Source organism: Chlamydotis macqueenii, chromosome 3, assembly GCF_036417535.1.
Source record: "Chlamydotis macqueenii isolate bChlMac1 chromosome 3, bChlMac1.mat, whole genome shotgun sequence".
Classification (NCBI taxonomy): Eukaryota; Metazoa; Chordata; class Aves; order Otidiformes; family Otididae; genus Chlamydotis; species Chlamydotis macqueenii.
Genome location: NC_141558.1, coordinates 107,400,557 through 107,412,888, shown reverse-complemented (window position 1 = coordinate 107,412,888; position 12,332 = coordinate 107,400,557).

Below are 12,332 nucleotides of genomic sequence, written 5' to 3'. Positions count from 1 at the left end.
GCAGCCACCAAGAACCACCTTAAATATTACCATCCTCCACCTTTCAAGAAAGACATTCCTCTTGAGCCTTGCCTCCTCTGAAAAAAAAAAGTAAGTACATCTAAACAGATTTATACATACAAATATATGTATGTTTGTTCTATATATATATATATATATATAAAAGAAAAACAAGACCCTATTGAAGGAAAAACAAAGCCCTATTAAAACAAAGCATTGCTCCAAACACACAATTTTCCCCAGGAGAGCGATGAGGCCGAGCTGTTAATGGCAAATAGCAGATGCATCACTTTAGGCTTGTGCTTGGATATTACTACGAAAAAAAAAGTAAAATGAAAAGCCACATCAAGCCTAATGGAGCACTCACTCTCCGTGCGCCGGAACCACTGGCCGCAGAGAAGAGGACGCCCTCGTAAGAAGGAAGAGGTTGGCCCAGCTCTGAGCTAGACTGCCAGGCTGCCTGCAGGCTTCAGGTAACCGTGCTCTGGGTAATGATTACAAGGTGCTTGACTCTGTCCCAAACCTGTAGGTTTTTTGCAGCACCCAAACTGAGAAGGAAGCAAGGGGACCACAAGATTTTACCCACCAATACAGAGTCCACTCATTTTACTCCTCTTCAGAGCACAGAAGGGCAGCTTCTCTCTGTGTCTCTAATCAGGTCCTGTACTTGCTCTTCTCCCAGCAAGAACTCGATCGCTTTTTAAGTGTCACATTTACTTCTAGCCTCCAAATCCAGCTCTTCTTTAACTCATGCCAACACAACTGTGCTGTGCAAGCAACCATAACGCTGCTCCAGCTCTTGGAGTGTTTTGGCTGCCTTGAGGACACAGTGGCTTTGCGCGGAGGTAGTGCTAGGTGGCATCTGGGGGACAATGCGCAGTTTCCATGTAAAAGTTTGCTGGTGGGGCTGTGCACATTTGTAGGGGGTGGTTAGGTGCACACGAAGGGGCAGAGCTGGGGTAACCCATGTGGTGTAAATAGGTTGGTGCAAAGTTAATTTGGGGCTCAAAGACTCAAGACCTGGCTAGGTGCTTCAGCCTCTTTCCTTCAGCTTGACCTCAAGCACCTCACCACACCATGGCAAGTCTGACCCCACATGCAATTCAGGAGAAGGGATGCAAAAAAGTCTGGTCTTAATCTATAATGTCTGTTAAGCACATTGTGAGTTCTCTTCTCTCCAGAGTAGACCAGGATAAAAGTGCCATGTTGTGCTTCCCCAAATGAATCACAAGGTTTGTTTCAATAGAAGGTATAGCAAATCATCAAATGAAATTACTAAATTCTTATCCCATTATTTTAACGTAATCAAAGTTCAGAAGGATGCAGGAACTTTTCTTAGCTCAACAAGTTGCAGTGCAACATCCCTGGAACCTTGGTGGGGAAACGAGGCAAAAAATGACCTTTTCAGGCCATTGGTGAGTATGTTAATGCACTCCCTTACCTACCACTGTACCTATGTAATAAAGGCTTTACATTCAGAAAGTCTCTCTCCTCTCTTTGCATAATCAGAACGAATCAAATCAGCTTTAAAAAATAAAAAATTAGAATTAAATCCAGACTGCATTTAGCTGGGAGAAAGGTATGGGCTTGAAAGGGGGAGGAGAGGCACGCAAGTGTGATGGTCTGGTTAGGAGAGCTGGTCCCAGTGTGCAGGGGAAGGCAGAGGAAAAGGGGAGCAAGGGCTCTGCCCTGTTTGGAAGAGGTGGTGTGTGCTGTGGGAGATAGTGGAACGGAGGGCAGGGTGGAAAGTGAATAAAATGGTTGTGTCCTGATTGGAAGAGGTGAAGGGTGACATTGCCCAGGGCAGGGACACAGAGAAGATGCAGAAGGACTGTGTCCTGTTCAAGAGCGATAGGGCATGCAGCTAGGGAGGGGGAAAAGAGCACAACGATTGTTCAATATGCAGAGTTGAGGTGTGAGGAATGTAAATTTACTTCTAGTACAAATTAAGGCTACATCTCAAAGCACAGAGCCAGACTTTCCCAGCTGATCAGGCTCCACTAACCCAATGTCCTGATCTGGAACTGGGATATCATAGGGGAATAATTGCAACAACTGCACTGAGGATTTCCTTCAGGATGTGAAAGGTACCCAGGAATTAACTTAGGGAAAAAGTCATGCCATTAAACTGTTGAATGTGGAAGATGGTTAAGCACATGTTTCCTTTACGCTTACTGTCTAATAAGTGCAAAATCCTGTAACTGAAAAAAAAAAAAAGAGAAATAAGCAAAACCCCAGTATGCTATTTCTCAAATTCTAAAGCTGAAGCATTGTGCAGGTGTTTACCTGGTGTCTCTGGGTTTGGAAAGGCAACCTGATTTAACATGACTGGATGGGTGTTGAAAAGGCCATAAGCCAGCTGGGGCACAGCAGGGTGACCAGTTGGACAATCTACGGCAAGGATTTGGCAGCTTTGTTAAAAGAGAAAATTATACTGGGTATTTATGCAGGCTATTGCTAAGCTGTTTAAAGCAATACACAGATTAATAAATAATTGAAATAGCTTAAAGTAATAAGAGGATAAATTTATTGTAATCAAGTAACAAATGATGCAAAATATGGCAGGATCCCAAACTCCATGAAGAATGGGTGTGTGACTAAGTGGCAGCTTGATCAAATGCAATGCCAGCCTACAAACAGGTGTGTTATTTTCACTGAACAGCCTACAGATACTTAAGCAATACTTAAACGTGTAATATGTCTGCCATTCCTTTCTGTGTCAGACCACTGGAGAAACAACAGACAAATACCCAGAGCCTCATAGGAGGCCAAGGGAGACCCAAACATCATGGACTCAAATATTAGATTATAAAAAGTCTTTACCGTGAGACAATATTCCACTTCAGAATATATCAAATAGTGAGTAATACCAGTGAAATGATCCTCAGACTTTAAATTTCATGAAGAGTGAGTAAGCAAAGCTGAAATGCCCTATTAATATCACAGCTGGCAAAAAAAACCCAGTAAAGTCTTTCCCTCTTCGTCATGCGTGCTGGAACTAAAACATGCAATGGCTCATGGCACCATTCTTGAAAAAATATTACATTTGTATTTTCCTGGAGGATGTCCATTCATAAAAATGTTTTTTGTCCACTAGGGAGAAGAGAGTTTTGCTATAAGAGCTGAGAGAATTTTCTACAAAGTATGGAAATTACCTTAATATATTTCATTTATTTTCTTCCTGAAAATAGCAGCTGAGTAACAGTTGCATAAATAAAATGTTATTATAATATAGTTTAAATATTAATTCATATAAGCATTAAGTTACGTAATTCTCCTGCCTCTTTTCTTGGAAAAAAAAAGAGAGGGTAAACACATTCCTGCCTCCTCTGGATTAAAAAAGTTGCTGGCAGAAATGAAAAAGCTAAGAAATGAGAGGAGAGATTTTTTTTTTAACAACATTAAACAAAGCACATAAGCTTTACTGAGAGCTGCTCAAAAATACCAGAAAACCCTATAGCACATACCATTATCACTTTAATCTGCCTCTCAAGTAAACTGTCAATCCCACACACTATCCAAACTTTCCATACCATCTGGCAGGAAGTTTACACAGAACCTGAGAAAATTCCTCTGATTCCACTCCGGATGGACCCAAGAGTGTGAGTTGTGAGGTCGATATAACAAAGCAATACATTTGGATACTTGTCTCACACATAGCCAAATTTCTTGGCCCTTGGAGAAGACATTGGTTTCTATTGAGAGAATGGAGAATAGAAAACAAAAAGTATGCATTCAGATATTTATTCAAGCATTAGGAACCTGAACACTTGTAAACTATGTATCAGCACAGAGCAAGAGATGGAAGTCTGGCCTGGCTGGCAGAGATCCAGGAAGATCTCTTCTACAAGACTTAGATTAGAAGGACAAATAAATTCAGTAGTTTTCTCAAAATGAGCTATTGCACTGTATGCATGCTTTGTAATCAAGCAATAACAGTAATAATGTTCTACAGTCAAGTAGCTTCAAAATATCCTCAGCACCTCAGTAACTCTTCTGGATATGATCTGACTTGCAGTCAGGAATAGGAGTTATCAGCCACATACATCTCAGTCAGAGACCTAATTCATTACACTGGTGATACGGTCTCAGGATTAGTCCTGTAGCTGTTGGAGATGTAAAAATACGGGCAGGCTTTCAGCCAAGAAGTGCCAAGCATATATGCACTACACGGTAACCCGACCGTGCAGGGAAAGCCTTTTAAAATGGCTCCACGATACGAATTGAATACACGCTCACTGTGAATTGTACTGCTTCTAATCACAGTTTTCAAATTTCACATATTAATAACTTCTGTACAATATTAGCAACACGAAAACCTCCTGAGTGAAAAGTATACTGCATAATGCATATAAACTGCGTTCACTCACAACCCCTTATACTGACTGAAGCACCATCTGGTTAAGCAGGAATACAGTAACTTGATAAAATATATATACAAAAAGTCAGTATTGCTTAAGCCCAACTATTTCCTTTTTCTCTCTGTGAAAGAAACACAAGAAGGGACAAACTGGTTTAGTCAAACCATGAACCTGCTGGAATCTTCACCTCCTGCCAGAACTGAGCTTTGAGGGGGGTTGCTTCTGAGGGTCTGAAATAAAAGGTTTTTCACTGCTAGTTTCCAGATAAGCCCAGGTAAGAAGTTCAGAAACACACACCAAAAAAAATCCCAGCCACATTTGAAGCAAGAAAACAGAAGCTCTCATTTTAACAGTATTTTTGAAGAATATTACCAGTTAGTTCTGGAAATTTGTAATATGCCATAGCTCAGATATATATTCAAGCTCTGCATCATTCTTAAATCATAATGCAATCCAAAGTGTTGGGGAAAATGGGAAACTTACACTCCCCGAAAAAGTCGATATCATATTTAGGACCTTTTTTGGCTAATGCAACCAGTGCATCTTCATTGCATGGTAACACCGGGTACTCTGTGTCTGAGCCTAACCAAAAGTCCGATATCCCCCTGTTACAATTTATATACTGTGACGGTATTTAAATTATAGGTGACTGAGACACAATGGCTGGGGGGTTTTATGCTGACATTCTCTTGTTATTTGCTTAACCAAGTTTGTCACCTGCAAGGAAACATGCATGTTCTCCGAGACACATATGGCAGAACATTGGGAAGAACATTAGAGGATTATTTGCATTCAAGTCACCTTGCCTCAAGCTTCACTATAAAACTTGTGTTTTGCAGCGCAACTTAAAGAAAATCCCACTCTCTCATCCATCTAAGTTAATTTAACAGCCCTCCTGCCCTGAAGTCCAGAAAGACTTTTTAATGAGGACAGAGGTAAAATGCTTGGGATAAAACTCATCTTGGAGCTCCAATTCACAGGCCAGTTACGACACACGGAAAACCCATTTCTTCACCATTAGCAAAGCACAAAAGTCACTAAACCACACCACTGATTTCACCTGGAGAGATTTGTGTGTGTGACCTACAATGCAACAGTGCCAGCAGTTCTCACACGAGGGTGACCAGAAATACAAGAGAACTGCTAGAATTGTACAGTCTGAGTGCTTGAAAAAAACCCACAAATGCAAATATAGCAATCGAAGACAAACACAGTCAGCTTAACTTCCAAAAGAGGAGCTGGATTGTACTGACTGAAAAACCAGACAAGAGTATTTTTAATTGCATAATTTAATTATTCAATGCAATGACCTCAAAATCTGTTATTAACAGGAATTATTTTTTTCTATTGCAGCTCACCTTTTGTAGATATCTATCAGTAATTCCAATTTGCAAATAAGAAATGCAGATTATGAATCTGACCCAAAGCCTACTAAAGCCAAGCCTTTTCTGAGAGCTGGGAGGGCAAGCAATCTGATCTGCTCTGCAAGACACGAGAGAGGATCTACTGATCTTGTTTGTACACCTTCAGACTAAGAAAAAAATGTTGTCCTTCCAGCTATTCTGGGTTCATTTTTTATGCTTGCAACAGAAAAATGCATCAGGTCCTACTTCTTTGACAAAATAATAGCTAGGCAAATCAATATGGCAATGCCATAAGCTATCACTTTTGTTACTAAAAATTACATTATGACCTAAGAACAATCTTTGGTTATTTTTTAATATCAAAGTTGCGAATTAAAACAGTCCTTTACATGAATTTTATTGTCTCTCCACCTAATCATGGCTGCACTCACTTAAGACAGCAGAAGAATATGAAAGCAGCAACTCAGGCTGCTGAACGGAACGGAACTACACATTTTCACCATTCTAACTGACTTATTAAACTGGCCAAGGCATTCTCAGCATTAACAGACAAAGCTTTATCGAATAAATTGCTTTAGAAAAATCACTGGGAGAGCTAACAGCTGTAACACAATGGGTTAAAATTATCAATAATGGTTGCTAGACTCATTTCTACTGTTTAACATCCCCAGGAAAAAAAAAAAAACAGAGAACAGAAGCATCTGGGAAGAAAATGGAAGCGGATTTGAGTTGAAAGTGAGTTTTGTATTTTGTAACGGAGGTTAAAAGGAAGCCTTAAAAAGAACAGAATGAAGGCAGCTGATGTTTTCCACTGCAGATCAAGCTGTCCAGCCAGCTCATGATTTCTACTGTGGCCATTAAGTTCAGTATTACCATCATTGTGTTTGTTTTCCTGTAGAATCAATAAAGATACAAAGAGTCTACTGCCCTTGCAAGCATTCCTGAAGCCCTGTACTTTCCAAAGAGTTTGGAAACTGCCAAAAAGAAAGAATTGTTCATTTAAGAGCAGCATACTAAATTCAGAGTGTATAAAGGGAGAATTCCATATAAAACCACTCCCAGTGATCAACTAGTTGCCTTCTTTTTGCCCTCTACATGAAAAATCAGGAGTCACTACCAGAAAAAGGAGTGTTGGTGGTCACATCCAGTTGATTTGCTAATTTAGCAGCCTCTGCAGAGCCTGCTATTATTTTGTAACCTGTTACAAAATCTTGACATTATTGATCAACACCAAGGCTGCCAGCAGCTTCCATCAACTCGCTATTCATGAGCTTATTACCCCATTGATTTTTATCCACATACCATACCGCAGAAGAACGCATGGCTGAAAAAGCAGTGAGTCAATTTTTCAGCTAGATATTTTCCTTCTGGGAAGCGATCCTTTGTAGTTTTATGCATAATATCAAAGCTTTGTGTATTTCAAAAAAGCTCCAAGTACAAAGCATTTAGGCTGTCAGTTAGGTACTTTCAGCCAGTACATGAAACAGTTTTCCACGTTTTCAATACGCAGCAGGAAATTTTTTCATTGACTGGTGGACACAGATTATACAAATCTTTGCTTAGCTAACACCTTGGAGCACAAATTGTTCTGCTCCAGTACAAATATAGGCAGAGTCGGTGTCTTCAAAGGTTAAAATACGTTGACTGTAAAAAAAATGCATAATATTGACCCATCTTCACTCTCTCAACCATTCCTCTGTTAATGGTGCTGTTTACAAGCAAAATGACTTTTTCTACTCCTAGCTTAACCTGGGCTCTGGCTGTTAAATCAGTTTTTTACTGTTTGTGAATCAGTGGTAACTTATTTCTACAAAACTGACTGAAATTCCAGTTATAAATCTACTGCTCTCACATTGCCTTTCCCAGAGAAGTATTTGAACAATTTAAAAAAAAAATAAAGAAAATAACAACTGTCCTTCACCTCTCAGACTGCAGTTTTACAGCCTTCATGCCCAAAGCAGCAGCTGCCAGTGCTACTGCACTGACCAGAAGGATGCTGAGGGAGCATTTGGTGGATTCTGAGTCGAAAAGAAATGATCCAGCTAAGACATGTGGTAAGAGTGGTACTATTCCGTCAGCAATATTAGGATTTCTTTGCTTAGCTTTTCCCCTACCTCTCTTTTTTTCCCTGCTCACATCCATGCATGATTTTGATTTTGATGAGACACTCAGTTCACCCTGTGCCTGCACCTTAGCAGCAATGAGTACGATCATTATGTGACCTCTCCTCTCACAGTGAATTTCACCTTGCACCAGGTAATAAACACGATTAATAAATTCACTTTACAGAAATGGCTCCCCCTTCTCACCCCTACCCATCCTTGTTCTTTATAAGGAGGGTTCTTTTTTAAAAAGATTTATGTCAGTCCCAGAGCCTCGGTGCTTTTTCCGTCAGAGAACCTGCGCTCATACCACGTGGTGCCTGGCTAATGCTGTGCAGGCAATTATGCAGTATCTGGGCAGAGAAGCAATCACAGCACGTATGAATGTAATGTTAAGGTAATCACCTGATGTCTCTTTCTTAGCCCTATCCTTACCACTGCTGCTAGTGAGAAAAGGTCTCTAAAAACCAATCTCATGCCTTTTTTTTCATTCTCTGTCTCCTTCCCTGTTTTAGTAAAATATTTATTTTGTGTTAGACACAACTACAGTCAAGTATATAGAAAGGAGAGGGGTTTGTTAATAATATTCCACTTTATCGACTAGTAGAGCTCTCACTTTTTGTACACTGATATTTAATATAGCAGTAGAAAGACAAGCACAATTATACACACTCACACACATTGTCTTCTTATAGAGGGCAAGTAAAACTGTTTACCATACTTGGATTAAAACCATCTCAAGCTGTAACTGGTTGCACCTATTTAACTTGCATCACTGCGAGACGGACATATAATCAATACAATAGGAAACATTTTCATGATTACATTATATTTTTCATTTAGGACTTTGAAAAATGATTCCTCCTCCTGTTTTCATAATACCAGAACCATAGCATTACACAATTTTGCTTGTGAAGGATGGGAAATATTAAAAAATTACGAAACACAAAAGCTGAGTTATATACCTGTAATTCCTCTGCTCTCACTGCTAACATTTCCCATTCTACTCTGTAATTTCTTGCTGAATGCCTCAGCTTTCACTCTCATGGTCAGAAACGTGGATCTTCAAGCTGCAAAGAAAAGGTTATAATTTCAATTCATTTGTGGGCAAATTGCTCAAACCCAGCTGTCAATAGAGAGTCCACTCCAGCATCTGAGCCGACCTGTATCTATCATGGGTGTTTACTCGACAGATTCTCACAGGCAACCTGGAGCAGACAAAATGTGTTTAATGACAGCATCACGCCAATGACACATTTTCTGCAGATGATACTTGCATGATGTGTTTACTGTTTGCAGAGCATCTGGAAGACATCAAATGAAAAGGAAGACATATTTCTTTTTCTGAGCACACTTTCCAACAAAAAAAAGAAAACCTGAGTCCATGGAGAAGCATTTCAGATCAAGAAGCCTGGATGTAACTTTGCCTTTTCTTCCTGCTCCCTTTCTACCTTCTGCATTTCTTTCCATCCTACTCCCTTACCTGTCTGGCTCCTGCTTTTTTTTATACCTGTTCTTCCCTTACTTTGGAAAAAATACATCTAAAGGAAGAGAAAAGCAGATGCACTCGTATCTTGCTCTCATAGTTTCAGTGATTTATGAATTCCGAATATAAATAGAGATTGAAACTAATCAACAGATGGTTGGAAACGTGAATATTCATTAATTCCAAATCCCTGTATTACTCTGCCAGGTATTGTTTAGATGTAAAGAATATATGTGTTGTCTAATCACCACTTTTGGAAAAGAAAGCTGGCAGTCTCTTTAACTGTCCCATGGCTTATGAAGTGCACATTTTGGACAATAAACTGTGGTACATGCATGTATCCTTTGAAAAGGGAAAAAGAACTTAAACCTGACAAATATCTTTTAGATTCTCTAATGTCATCTGCTTGAAAATCAAACCATCCCAAAATTTCACTCTGGTGATAGGCAGTATTACTATAAACTAAATATTAATTTAGATTTGCAATTCCACAACCTAAAGGAAATCTAACTCACTCATAGCAATGAACTAGTAAAGAAATGTGAAATTAAGTATAAGTATTTATTTACCCTTATGGAAATATTAACATCTAGCAGCAATCTGTTTTATATAAGCAATAAGCTGCTGCCACCTTCTGAAAAAAGCTCAGCATGACTATGAATGTCATCTTTCTCGCAAGGCCAAAGTAACATGAAATATGTGTTCTGAGCTAAGAAAATTAGGCAACAAAACAAGTTCTGCTCCCGGCATCAATACAAAAAAAAAATCTACTGCACTTACAAGTTCTTGCTCACGAAGCTAATCTGAGGGTGGCCTCAACACTTCCAAGCACAAATATAAGTGTGTCATCCTTATCCCAACTCAGGAAAATGCTTTGACGCTGTTGTGGTTTTGTTTAGTGAGGGGGGCCTAAGGTGGTAGCTTCTGCAGGAAACTGCTAGAAGTTGCTCCCCTTTGTTCAGTGGACTCGGCCGGGCCTAGGGCGGACCCGCTGCTGGCCAAGGCCAAGCTGATTGGCAGCAGAATGTTCCGTGATAACGCCTCTGCGATAACGTATTTAAGAAGGGGAAAACAGGAAAAAAAAAGAGAGAAGAGAAGACGTGAAGAAGCTGAGCGGGGGCAGAGGCACAGAGGGGGAGGCGCAGGCCTCATGGGCCTTGCAGGCCTCACCCTCTGGCCTCTCGCCAGGCAGCCGATTGGGCCCGACTCGGTCCAGCCCAGCTGCAAGAAGTGGAGAGGAGATGAGAAGTGAATAAGATGTAAAAAGATCCTGAGAGACATCTGCCAGCCTGTTGTGAGGAACGGCTGCAGACGCCAAGGTCAGTTCAGAAGGAGGGGGAGGAGTAATGCGGCTCCTGGCCAAGATTCCCCTGCAGCCTGTGGTGACGACCATGGCAGAGCAGGTTGTCCCCCTGCAGCCCATGGAGGTCCACGGAGGAGCAGAGATCCACCTGCAGCCCATGGAGGTCCACAGAGGAGCAGAGATCCACTTGGAGCCCGTGAAGGACCCCTCATCAGGGGAGGTGGATGCCTGAAGGCAGCTGTGGCCCGTGGAGGGCCCGCTGGGGCAGCCGTTCTGGAGAGACTGTACTCCCTGGAAGAGATGACCCACGCCGGAGCAGTTTCAGGAAGGACTGTGGCGTAGGGGTGGGACCCCACAACAGAGCAGGGGAGTAATGTGAGTTCTTCCCCCGACCATGAAGCAGTGGTGTGAAACAATGCATGATGAACTGACCGCAACCCCCATTCCCTCTTCCCCCCTGTGCCGCTCGGGAGGGGAATGTAGTAGAGATAATATTAAGCTTGGGAAGAGGGAGAGGTGGAGGGAGGTTATGTTGTTCTCTGCCTCATTATCCTGCTGTTTTAGTAATAAATGAATAGTTTTCCCCAAGTTGAGTCTGTTTTTCCCGTGACGGTAACTTTAAGGATTTCTCCCTGTCCTTATCTCAAACCTCGAGCCGTTTTTTCTTATATTTTCTCTCCCTGTTTTCTCGGAAGGTCGGGGGAGTGAGAGAGAGAGACTGCGTAGTCTGGTCCCGATCGGGGCTGAACTACGACAGACGCCCACTGGCTTGAAGAACAGTCTACTTTCCTTGGGGACACCTTCCAACTATGGCTTCCTCATTCTAAAGCAACAGAAAGTCAACATTTTTCTCAGTAGTTTCTGCAAGAACAATCTGCCTCACCATCGCTGGCAACCAGGGACCACCTTTCCGGTACAACTGGATACAATGAGTGTGACGGCACGAGCGAACCGTCTCTGACCTTTAAATGGGCCCCCACTAATCAACACCGGTTGTGTATTCATCCAGAACTGGGAGCTTCTGCTCAGAGGACCCCAAATTTTGGGTGACTATGAGGAAGTGATGACCTGGTGCTTTCGCTCCCTCTGCCAACTTCAACCGCCATAATGGTGTTATGACTTTTATTTATTTTTAACATGCTGGCAGCACAAGTAGCATCAGGAGGGTACAACGGCAGAGCAGTAGCAATCCAGAGTCACTGCTGGCAAATCAGTGCTTCACGGTCAGTATCTGTGCGACGAATAGACTGACCACCTCTCCAAAATTTTCCCAAACAATAGAATCTTGGCAGTTTAGCCTGATTTTCAAAGGAAATGTGGATTATATCATCTTACTGTCCAGCTGCTCCATTCTCCTATAAACTTTGAATGCACTGGCCAGTTTAAATTTGATAGGAAACTGGAAGTCTCAAAAACATAATTTCTAGAAATTTAGAGAATTCACAGAGCATATAGCCAGAGAAAAGCCATCTTCAAAATCTTCACTGCTGATGGGACAACTGCCTCAAAGAATCACAGAACTACAGTCCTGTGATTTGGAGGAGGAGGAAGAAAAATCAGAATCCAAACCGTAAGCTGCGTGCACATTTCCTGGGCAACATCTAAGGGCTCACAGTGGCAGAATATTAAAGTAGATTTGTTTTGGAAGCAATTCTGAGTTATGCTGGGAACACAGCTTAAAACAACCCCAAAATATGAAGGATATTCAAAATATCC